General features: G+C 45.4%; 1 long non-coding RNA gene across 1 annotated transcript in view; it reads right to left on the reverse strand.

Moving 5' to 3' along the window:
• LOC115115043 (uncharacterized) overlaps positions 1–12,549 on the reverse strand; it is a 94,090-nt gene that overhangs the window by 549 nt on the left and 80,992 nt on the right. The window contains exon 3 of the long non-coding RNA XR_003861320.1: positions 356–481. This is a non-coding gene — a long non-coding RNA (uncharacterized LOC115115043). The remainder of the gene's footprint in view (positions 1–355; positions 482–12,549) is intronic.

A 12,549-nucleotide genomic window follows, 5' to 3' on the forward strand; every position in this document is an offset into this window, starting at 1 on the left:
AGTAATTGCAAAAATAAAAAAAATGCAGAGTTAGACAAATGGAAACGAGAGAGAGAGAGAGAGAGAGAAAGAAAGAGAGAGAGGGAGAGGGAGAGGGAGAGGAGAGGAGAGAGAGAGAGAGAGAGAGAGAGAGAGAGAGAGAGAGAGAGAGAAAGAAAGAGAGAGAGAGAGAGAGAGAGAGAGAGAGAGAGAGAGAGAGAGAGAGAGAGGGAGAGGGAGAGGGAGAGAGAGGGAGAGAGAGAGAGAGAGAGAGAGAGAGAGAGAGAGAGAGAGAGAGAGAGAGAGAGAGAGAGAGAAGACGGGAATGACAGCTTTACAGTGTGCATAAAACTGTTCCACAGAGAGAAGCACATACTTATATTAGAAGAGCCAGCGTACTCCAACTCATAAGACAGCATGCCCCATAATGTCATATAGTTCTTGGGGTCATTACCACTATGTGCTGAGAGGGTGGGGGGTGGACCTTTGATGAGTTTGTTGCCTGCAAATAATAGAGAACAATATCACTCAGACTGCTTTATGCTTTTCAGGTATGGTGTCCAACAAACATGAATCAAGGGTTTACTTATACATTTTGTACGGTATTCAACAGCTCAATTTCACGAAGTGTCCTTGGAAGGGTGTCACTTTAGTGTTCCAAGGCTATATTTTGTATACCCTCAATGTTTTCAATAAGTGTTTCTTTCCTTTTTCGCCCATGTCCGGGAGCCATGTGGGACAGCTTCTCAAATGATGATGTGGATTAACACACAGCAGCTGTCCCCCTCCTCAATCCCTCCCCCTGTCCTTCTCTCCCAGGTCCTGTTCGTCACCTCTCCGGTCACAGCAGTGACAGCACTATGATGGATTAGGAATTGTCATCCAGGACGCTTGTCACTTGTTTACGAGACGGCCATCCCTCATCTCTCACCACCACAGGCCTTATAATCCGGTCAACATTCTCTCTCTCTCAGCCAGACACCCGATACAACACAACACCATTTAAAACATGTTTTTTTCCCTCTGGGCTGTGATGCATTAATATATGTGGTCGGATTAGCAATCTCACAGGAACTGTGGTGATGTCTTCTCCTGTCAACCTCTACCTACCCCTGAGAAAGGCATGTTTGATACATACATGTATATCCCCAAGGAATGATGGAGGGAGCCTTTCTAACCTGCATTATGGTGTTGAAGAATAGGTGGTTTTAAATCAGTAACTGGGTTATGTATATGGAAGCAAAACATGTATATTCATAGGTATGCCATATATTCAAATTTTAAATCTATTTAACAGGCACATCCAATACAGAAGGCCTGTATAATGTGTCCAATATTGTCGAATAATAGGGGCAAAACATATGTATCAATGTCACGTTCGTTGAAAGGAGTAGACCAAGGCGCAGCGTGAGTAGAGTTCCACATATTTTAATGAACAGAAACTCACCAAAAACAAAACAATAAAGCACAAACGAAATGTGAAGCTTCTGGTGTGCACTCAGGCAACTAAATGTAGACAAGATCCCACAAACACGAATGAGGAAATGGCTACCTAAATATGATCCCCAATCAGAGACAACGATAAACAGCTGCCTCTGATTGGGAACCATATCAGGCCACCATAGAAATACAATATCACCTAGATCACCCACCCAAGTCACTATCACGCCCCAACCAACAGAGAAAAAACAGCTTACTATGGTCAGGGCGTGACAATCAAGTTACCTTTACCACATAAAAAAAAATTGCAGTGCTTGTCTTTGCTGTCTAAACAAATATGTCAAAAGACTATGCTTGGGATAATTATTTTACACAACAAAGGGAATGCATTCAACACTGGGAAGAGTCATTGACTGAAGTTGGAAACGAGACACAGAACATGCCCTTCCCCTCCCTCTACTGTATTTCTTTGTCTCTCTCTCTCTATCTATATTTCTCTCTCCCTCTCTCGCTCTCCCTCTCACTCTCTTTCTCTCTGAGGCTTGTGGCAGCATGGGTATGTCCCCTGTGCAGTGAGGTTGTTAGGAGGACCAGCCCACTGAGCCCAGCTCTCCCTCCTTCTTGCCAGGCTGCAGCTAGAAGAACATGTGGGTGAGATGACTGCCATCCTGCCATCCCCGCTCTGCTCTGCCCCTCATCTCCCAGTGAGACTCTCCCAGTCCTCTCAGTGTGGCCCTTGAGAGGGGCCATAATGTGCTCCTATCAGGTTTAATGGTCCCCACCGTGGACTCACTCTGAGATGGCATTAAAGGGAGGGGGTGGCTGCGGGTGGCACGCTATAATGGACCGCAAGCATATTGTCATTAAAATATTCCTGAACACTCCCCTGCTCGTGGCATAACCGCCGCCGAGAGACCCATCATAATTGGCTCTGACAACATGGCATAATTGCCTTCAGCTGGCGGTCGGTTCTTTTACAGTTGACATTGTTCAGGGAAGACGGCGACGACGAGGTGATTGGGTGATTTGAATGCGCAGCTTGTTTCGCTATGGCGGCCGTAATTGAAATATGGTACGTGTGAACGAACGAGTACATTACGAAGACCACTCAGATAATCACCTGACAGGGGAGTGATTGAGTCTACAATCTGCCACAGTGTCTCTCTGAGAGCAGAGGAGATATAAGGGGCGAGAGAGGAGAGGAAGAGGGGAGGAAGGAGAGGATGCGGGGCATCAGGAGGAGGGCTCTTGGCTCACTTTTTCAGAGTGGCACTGGAGTGCCAGTCTGCCATTCCTGGACTCTCTCTATCCCCCCGACTCTCAGACTCTCTGTCACTCGCTCCCTGCACTGCTTTGCTTTGGATAGTCCACTTCCCCTGAACGAGCTAACAGATGGCCATTCATCAGTCCTTCATTTTAGATAGATTTTCATTCATATTCATATTTCTCTTTCATTTCGGGGGGGGGGGTGAGCACCTCTCTACTCCTCTCTAACAGACAAAGACGGGCTGTCTCTGAGAGTCGGTGATGATTCGGGGGTGATTGGAGGGTTGTTTTGGCTCTTTAGTTCTTATTGTGGGGAGACTTACGAACGTATACTGGTGCTACAAAACTGGAATAGGTCTATCAAAAGTGTTTTTTTATTCTGCCTGTTCTTTGAGCAATAGTTGGAGATTGAAAATGATCCGATCAGTCCCCCGTCAGTATTTTGGTATTTTGTAATACGTTTCAGACATACCTTGTGTTGTTGTCGATGTTCTTGTTTTCCCGTTCCTTCCAACGAGATACAAAGAAGTGCATAGTTCCACAAAAGTTAGAGCGCCACTAAGTGCCAGTATAGACACTAGAAACATCATTAGAAAGAGAGCGTGCAAACGAGGGAGGAAGAGAGGGAGAAGGAAAGAGAGTCGAGGGAAAGGTAGAAATAAGAGTGGCTATAATGACAGGCTAATGCATCTAGCCTCTTGGTTGCACAGTAGAGAAAATTAGCCATGCTACTGTTGTTGCTAAGGTAAAAACGATGCAGGTGCCACTTCTCTTTAATCTGCTCCTCCCCTCACTATTATCTCACATTTGGGCATAAACACAGAGACTGTGCAACCCGATAATATGCAATTAAAAACAAAGATCATTAAAAGTTATTGGTGTCTGCCTAATTACTATAACTTTCCCCTTATAATGAGTGTGCATGGGGTATTGACTGGAAGCAAATCTCCCTTTCCTCTTGGAAAAAGCAGGTAGTTACTTTGTGTTAAATCATTAATATAGTAATGATTTTTCCAGAACACTCTCAATTAAGACCAGAGCAGAAAATGACCCAGGGGAGTTCAAGCTCATGCTTTTAAAAGTGTGATGTTCCAAAAATATCCTCCACACACTCTCATTGGAGAATATGGTTAGGCCCCACTCATGTTTCTGAATCATGTCTGTCTGTCTGTCTGTCTGTCTGTCTGTCTGTCTGTCTGTCTGTCTGTCTGTCTGTCTGTCTGTCTGTCTGTCTGTCTGTCTGTCTGTCTGTCTGTCTGTCTGTCTGTCTGTCTGTCTGTCTGTCTGTCTGTCTGTCTGTCTGTCTGTCTGTCTGTCTGTGTGCATCTCACCAAGTGTGTTTGTGTGTGTGGTTGTGCTTGTGTGTGCCTGTATGTGTCTCCCCCAGTGTGTGTGTGTGTGTGTGCATCTCACCAAGTTTGTTTGTGTGTGTGTGTTTGCATCTCACCAAGTGTGTTTGTGTTTGAGTGTGTCCCTCCAGATTTCTGATCCACACTTCCCCCATCTGAGGGAGACCCCTCCTCCCCAAATGCTACAACAATTACATCATTTGTTAGTCTATTATCTCAACACCTGCAAGACAAGTCTGTCTCAATTTCCCCTTGGTTCCTGTGATTTCCTCCCACCCTTCTCTCTCTGTGGCACCTCTGTGGTGTGGGCTGCTTGTGTCAGAGGGCCTTTGGGCCATGCCAGCCCTCCATGCATTGTGCTCAAGCCAAGTGGCAGTGCCAGTTCACACCCCTTTAGCAGTGAATTCTTGTCTCAACCTTCTCTTTTCTTTTTCATTTTGAATCCCCATCGTGACACAACACACTCACACGCATAGACGCACAAACACACTCGCATGCACGCACTCAAGCATGCACACACACACACGCACACGCACACACACACACACACACACACCAGCTCCCTCCCTCTTTTCAACCCAACTCCTCATAATATTCACTCAGTGAGGACCAGCAGGGTTTCGAACAAAGACCTTTTGCCATGGAGAGATTCGTTATAGTCTCCATAAACACAATTTACAGAAGGTTCCTTTTGAAATGCTTGACATTTCCTCCCCACTCTTTAGATGTACTCGCTGGGTACAGTGCGTCAACTTTGTTTGAATTTATCGCACATAATAAGCCATTTTCACCCAGTTTAATGTCATCGCCTAAGTAACCAGGAGGTCTTAGGCAACAATGCAGAAACTGCAAATGTGTCAATGGAATGTGTAAAGCTTAGTATAAATCTATCCTGTCCTAATCCCAGGCTCCCTTTCACAGGATTATTTTTCATATGCATATGAGGATTTTTGGTGTATTACGTTCTCACACATTTTACAGGCGGGACAGATTGAAATGAGGTTCCCGAGGGGTCGTGGGAAGGGGGAGCGGGTGAGGGTAGAGCGGAGGACGGTTGTGAGGGAGGGACAGGGGTAAGAATAGGTTTGGAGGGAATTTACGCAACTCTCTTTGCAAGACACTTTCAAATCCACCCGGGGCGCCATGCACTGCCTGTATTTTCTGAAATCCCCATTTTCAGTTCCACTTTTAACTGCTATTATCTAGACATGATCTAACCTGTGATCACTCCGAAAGATACATGTTAGTAGTGTCATAAACCACAAATAAACACAGACAGGAAGCTTGCTGGCTCAGTCATGACTGTATTGTACACATTGTTATGACCACATTTTTCTTAAAGGCACATACACTTTCCGAAGGAAAAAAAATATATATATAGAGAGTATAATACAACATTCCTATGACAAGACCAGTCATGGTCAAATCTTACATCAATTCAGTGCTTGACTTAGGCAGGAGCTCACCAGAGCTGAGTACCGACAACTCACATTTTATTCTGCTTGATCTCCTGCACCTCTTAATGAATTTGAACTAAAAAGTATTGTGGAGCTCCTGCACCTAAATATAATCAGTACCAGCACCCAAAATGAGTACCGGCACCTATTTCAGGCCAAGTCAAGCACTGCTCCGATGGCATTTGTCCATAAACATTAGTTCAAGGAAGGTATTGTTTCATGAAATAAACATAAAAGCTCCTAAGCAAAACTCTCAGTTTCTCTGCACATTTGTATGTGGACGCAGTGCATGTGCTGTGTGACCTGCGCGTCAGTTCTCAGTGTGCCTCTTGTGTTGCATCACACTGTGTCAGCGCATGACATCACTCTATGACATTCTCAAAATGCCCGGTTATGAATTCCGAAGAGATGACACAAGACAACATATGCACTTCCGCTCATGTTGACGTGACCTTTAGAATGATCCAGGCTTATTTGACACAATTTTTCTTCCCATCCTCTCCCATCCTCTTCTCTCCATAGCCCCATGTGTTTCCCTCCCTGCTCCTCCCTGCCTCCACAGCCAAATCCCATATAGTGGATGTCTCCTCTGGAAGTCATGCTAGCGCTAGCCGTTATTTATCGACTGCTGACAGGGCCATGAATCCCAGGCCAAAGCGAAACTCATATAGTTATCAAAAGCATAAAATTCCTATCACTTTAGGTGTCAGAGTAGCGACAAGAAAATGAAACAGGTACTCATAAAGGCAGCGGGCGTCGTAAATCACGGCTGAGAGGTGGCGAGCGGGACGGACAGGCGCAGTGGTTCTCGGTCTAAGGCGAAGGAGTCTCTTGATTAAATAAGGGGAATTAGATATTTTTGCAAAAGCGGGAAATAACAGTGATCTATGCCCGGTGTCAGTGGGTTGTAACTTGACGCCATTCGGCATGGTTTATTTATTTATTTATGTCTCTGTGTCTTTTTAGCAGATCAATCTATCTCGCTGTCGTAGTAACGCAGGGCCGAAGGGAGAAGCGGAGATTCCTCCTCTGGCTGAAACATGGTCAGATTGGTGGCGGTTGTAGACTTGGCTGGCTGGGTTCTCTCACTTCTTGTAGCTTATAAGACTTATAGGAGTCTACTTTTAGACACCCCATCTTACCTGGTGGGCCAGTTGTATGGCTGGAAATATGTGTTTTAGTCTTAAATGTTCCCAGACCTCCAGGATTATAGCTCACCCAGGCTATGCTCCTTCTAAATGTGAGATTATATGATACATCAAATGAATTACATAAATGGTCGCACACCTAATATTAGCATTTGGTGGCAGTGGCTAGTTTATGTGTGGATTGCAGTCTCTCCCATTGATTTAGTAGGCCTTGTCGTCTGTAGACTGCTTCCAAGATAAGGAAACAGATATTTCATTATGTCATTTTGCTGAATTATTTGTTTAATATGCTTATTGTAAAAACGTGACCTCACCGCTTGTACTATCCCCACATGTAGATGAAGACCGGTGTCTAATGTGTTATTTTCTTCTTCAGATTTTCCCACTTTAAAGACATGATTTTGGGACATTGTCTTTCGGCGGTTGGAGGTGTCTGCAGCGCTGATGAGATCTGTGAACTCTGGGGAGTTGAGGTCAAGACCTCCCACCCCATCCATCATCCAGTGATAGACATGGGGAGCAGGCCAGTGACAGGCCTGGACTGGTGGCTGGGGCTTGTGGCTTGGCTGGGTATGGGGGTAGATCGGGGGTCTGGGGGTCGAGGGGGACAGGGGGGACAGGTCCACCATGTGGGGGGGACAAAAAAAGGAGATCACTTCTTCACCGTCGAAGTCATCTATCATCTCTTGAGCGTCTCTCGTGGGATTTTTGACCTCCCAAACAACCGCGTCTGTGAAGACTTTATAAAACACATTGGGATTTGATTTTGATTTGATTTGACTTTGTGTCTTGGAAATGAGCGTCTGCCCAATTACTAAATGCAAAAGCTGACCACCAAACCCACCGCGTAATAGGTCATAGATATACCTATGATATTATGCTTTTGCATTACAGCTGTTTACTGTATCATCTTAGATTAAGTCTATCTAAGGCAAATATACCCACTCTGTTGCTTCAGTACTACAATTGATCCAAAATTACTGATGTCACTCCCTGCTCTTGTAATGCACTTGTAACTGAGTCTCTATGGACTACTTGTTCCTCACACCATTGAAAAAAGTGTTCATTCATCTCTACAGTTGGGGAGTTGGCCAAGTTTTCTTGGTGTGTTTGGGTATTTTTCTGACTAATTTCTCCTCTGTGTTGACTCCGGGAGACCCCGCTGTCTTTCAGAGAGGAAGGTAGGAGAGCAAGCTGTGTGGACAATAAGATCCTGTTTGACACGGCGGCACATGCACACACAGATCCCCACCCCCACCCCCCACCCACACACACACACACACACACACACACACACACACACACACACACACAATGTAAGTGTGAAATGGGTTCAGTGACACTTGACCTGTGCCACCCAAGCTTCTTTCAACACATCAGCCCTATCTATGTGCGTGACTGTGCGATCGCATGCTTTCCTCTGTCTGAGCTGAACGTGCTACTGTCTAGACACTTCTCACACAGTTTTCTGCTGCATATATTGTGCACCTCTGTCAAAAAAAGTTCCTTTTTTTAAAGGAAGTTCCACAAGGCTCGTTCCCTCCCCTGTCAGACAGAGAGTAGCTCGCTGTGAGTTGCTTGGGCATGGTGAAGTAATGAAACGACACGGGGTTCAAGAGTGAAGTGGCTCATCGAGTCTTAATTGATTCTTACCGTTGTTTTTGGTTATGTTGTTGTGGTTGTTGTTGTGAGCCATGTACAGTTTAATTTCAGGACACTGACTCACAAGTACAGGATCATGTAAATAAAGATGATGATAAAATCTTAATACTCTGGGTGACCCCATCTGTAACTACAGCAAAAGCCCTCCATTGAGATAACATGGAGAACGGAGATTGACATATATATATGCTGTAATCCTCCGCATGATTTGATCTCTGATTGAAATGCATGTTATTCTTTGAGGAGAATCATTTTGATGTCAAAATATTTATAGCAAGTGCTGGGTAAGCATTACAGATATGTCCATGTCGGTGTCTTTGTGCGTGCGCACGTTTTGCATTCGTGCGTGTGCGTGCACGTGCGTGTCTGAGCCACTGCTGTTTTCAGAGGACACATGTGAAGCTGTGAAACTCGGTGAAACAAGCTGCCCTTCTGCTGTCCTGCCGGGGCCTCAGTGGGATGGGCAGTTTATGACATGACAGGACATGCCAACAAATTGCATCACTTCTGCCTCTGTGGCCGAGGACAATGGGCCACCATATGCCGACGTGGGGAAATGAATGGGGCTCATTTGTGCTGGCACCACGAGCCCCCAGTCCCCTCACCCTCCTCGCCCCTGCCTGGGCCCTGTTTGTCCCCTAACCCCCTCACCCTGCACTGGGCTCCACTGTGGCACACAGGCTGACCCAGACAGACGAGCCCAGTCTCTGACATAGAACAGAAAACAACATCAAAAGGAGAGAATCACTTATTTATTCAATAAATAGACATATATGCTTGGCCCAAGGCAGAATGTGAACTCTATTGTTCGTTAAAAATAAAGTATAATGAAATAACAGGTTGTTATTATCCTCATATACATTGTCTTATATACATTGTCTTATATACATTGTCTTATATACATTGTCTTATATACATTGTCTTCTCATGACATACAGATATGGGCTCCTGAGTGGTGCAGTGGTCTAAGGCACTGCATTTCAGTGCTAGAGGTGTCACTACAGACACCCTGGTTTGAATCCAAGCTGTATCACAACCAGCCTTGACTGAGAGTCACATAGGACAATGCACAATTTCCCCAGTGTCGTCCGGGTTTGGCCAGTCTAGGCCGTCCTTGTAAATAAGAATTCGCTCTTAACTGACTTGCCTAGTTAAATAAAGGTCACACACACATACAATAAAAGGTGTGTGAATATGGTATAAATCTTTTAGTTTGTGTCTCGGCATTGGTTGTTTACATGTGTGTATGTATCTGTGTCTGTTTTTGCGTGAATGGGATTTTTGTTGAGCATGTGTGTGTGTGCACGTGTCTGTGTGTATGAGTGCTTCTGAGTGTGTGCATGGATGATAGCAGATGATTAAGGAGCGGCTGCTCTGTTGACATGAGATACTAATGAGGATGAAATGAGAAGGTCAGGGCTCGTCTCCAGGAGAGGGACGTCCCTCGCTACCCCCCCTCTCGCCCCCCTAGCCCGCCCCCCTCCTTGGGACGGCCAGCTAATCTCCCTCTTAATCGGCCCTGCCACCACGGCACACAAAAAAACACACACACATACAACAACACACACACGCACACAAACGCGCACATGCACATACACACATACATAAACACACAACAAGCTACACTGATCAGCAGCACTCTGCATCTACATAATGGCGGTAATTAGCCAGCAGCACAACAAGACCAGCTCAGAGTTATGATTAGCACCTCTCTTTGGGCCCATTCTAGTTCTGACCAGATTGGACCAGTCTGTCATTCTGTGTTCTACCCCACACACACACACAAACAACATGTTGTTGACCAGATTGCACGAAGCAATGAACATCAGAAAATGTTGAGACTATTGTTATATCATTTATCCTGGGGTGGAGGTAACACGCTAAAGTGTGACAGGGAAATTATCTAGGCTAAATGACAGAGAGGAGAGGAGAGGAGAGGAGAGGAGAGGAGAGGAGAGGAGAGGAGAGGAGAGGAGGGAGAGGAGAGAGAGGAGAGGAGAGGAGAGGAGAGGAGAGGAGAGGAGAGGAGAGGAGAGGAGAGGAGAGGAGAGGATGATGTAGCCAGAATGCAGACGTCATGTCTCCCATCATGTGAGGGCTCTAGTCTTATTAATTAATGGACATGTCAGGGTCTCTACCAGCACAGTGAACTGCTGACCCCACAGGAAGAAGGAAGTGCTCAGCCAGCTGCACGCCAAAAGAGAGAGAGATAGAGAGAGAGAGAGAGAGAGAGAGAGAGAGAGAGAGAGAGAGCGCAAAAGGCCATAAAAAAAGTTGGGCGTGTGAAGTGTGGTGAAGTGTTGGATGGAGGTCTCATACCTCTGACCCCTGCATTTTTAAAGAGCGGCACTTCACCTTGCTAATCAGACGGCGGTGCGTATCACCGCCACCATCATCCTCCGTGTGTCCTCCTCACACTTGTCATTTTTCACAGTCACTCATGGGGAGATAAGGATCCCCAGTTGACAGGCTGGCCCAACAGGGGAAATGGGCAGGGAGGGATGAGTGTGCGTGTGTGGGCAGGGGCGGGGAGGGTAGTGTGTGTGTGAGAGAGAGAGAGAGAGAGAGAGAAAGAGAGAGAGAGAGAGAGTTGAGGGAATTGAAGGGACATGGCCATGGTCTGTGTCTCAGTTTCCAACTTTAATCATTGACCACTCACATCCACAGTTGAATTACAAAATATTACTTACAGGATGAGAATCACTCCACCAATCACCAACCTGATAAGAAATATTTAAGTAGCAAAACGTAGTGTCCGTCAAGCTTATGAAACAAACTAACTGACACTGAGAGGAAACGCTTTTTGAAGGGAAATTAAGAGAGAGAGACAGAGAGACAGAGAGTGTGTAGAGAAAAGAGAGAGCAAAATAGACCCAGTTAGCACATAATGTTCTGAGTACCATATGTATTTTGCATACAACCTTCACACACATTTCTGGGAATGGTGCAGGATAGTTGCTTGGCTTTCGAACATTCTCAGTACATTTAAGAACTTGACAACAACAAAAAAACATATTTTCTTGGTATTTCATTTCTTTTACTGAACGTTTCCTGATAGTTCAAACAAGGTTACATTTCATTTCAAATTTGGTAATGTTCTAGGAACATCTGGTTTGACACTGGGAATATTCTCAAATAGTTTAGAGAACATAAAGAAACAACGTCAATCTGTGGGAATTTCAGTACTTCAGCATAACGATTCCTACAGGTTTTAATTTACATCATTTTTCAGACCGTTTACTCAGTACATTGACAGTGATTAAAGCATTGAGTTTTCTTGGGTATGACGCTACAAGCTTGGCACACATGCATTTGGGGAATTTCTCAAATCCTTCTCTGCAGACCCTCAAGCTCTGTCACTTTGGATAGGGAGCATTGATGCTCAGCTATTTTCAGGTGTTTCCAGAGATGTTTGACTGGGTTCAAGTCCGGGCTCTGGCTGGGGCACTCAAGGACATTCAGAGACTTGTCCCGATGACACTCCTGTTGGAAGGTGAACCTTCACCACAGTCTGAGGTCCTGAGTGCTCTGGAGCAGGTTTTCATTAAGGATATCTCTGTACTTTGCTCCGTTCAGCTTTCCCTCGATACTGACTAGTCTCCCAGTCCCTGACACTGAAAAACATCCCCACAGCATGATGCTGCCACCACCGGAGGTGTGTTGGGTCATTGTCCTATTGAAAAGCAAATGATAGCCCCACTAAGTACAAACTAGATGGGATGGCCTATCGCTGCAGAATGCTGTGGTAGCCATGCTGGTTAGGTGTGCTTTGAATTCTAAATAAATCACTGATCGTGTCACCAGCATAGCACCCCCACACAATCACATCTCCTCCTCCATGCTTCACGGTGGGAACCACACATGCGAAGATCATCCGTTCACCTACTCTGCAGTTGGAACTAAAAGTTGCAAAATTGGACTCATCAGACCAAAAGACAGATTTCCACTGGTCGAATGTCCATTGCTTGTGTTTCTTAGCCCAAGAAAGTCTCTTCTTATTATTGATGTCCTTTAGTAATGGTTTCTTTGGAGCATTTAGACCATGAAGGCCTGATTCCCATAGTCTCTTCTGAGAGAGGTGACTGTGACCTCTGTTAATAATTTATTTTGGCTGGTAACTGGTCTTCCTTTCCTGTGGCGGATCTCATGAGCGCCAGCTTCAACATAGCGCTTGATGGTTTTATTATTTTTAATGAATGATGCTGGGCCAATTGTGAGCCGCCCCATGGATCTCCTGGTCGCGGCTGG

The sequence above is a fragment of the Oncorhynchus nerka genome, linkage group LG3 (assembly GCF_034236695.1).
Source record: "Oncorhynchus nerka isolate Pitt River linkage group LG3, Oner_Uvic_2.0, whole genome shotgun sequence".
In the NCBI taxonomy this organism is placed as follows: Eukaryota; Metazoa; Chordata; class Actinopteri; order Salmoniformes; family Salmonidae; genus Oncorhynchus; species Oncorhynchus nerka.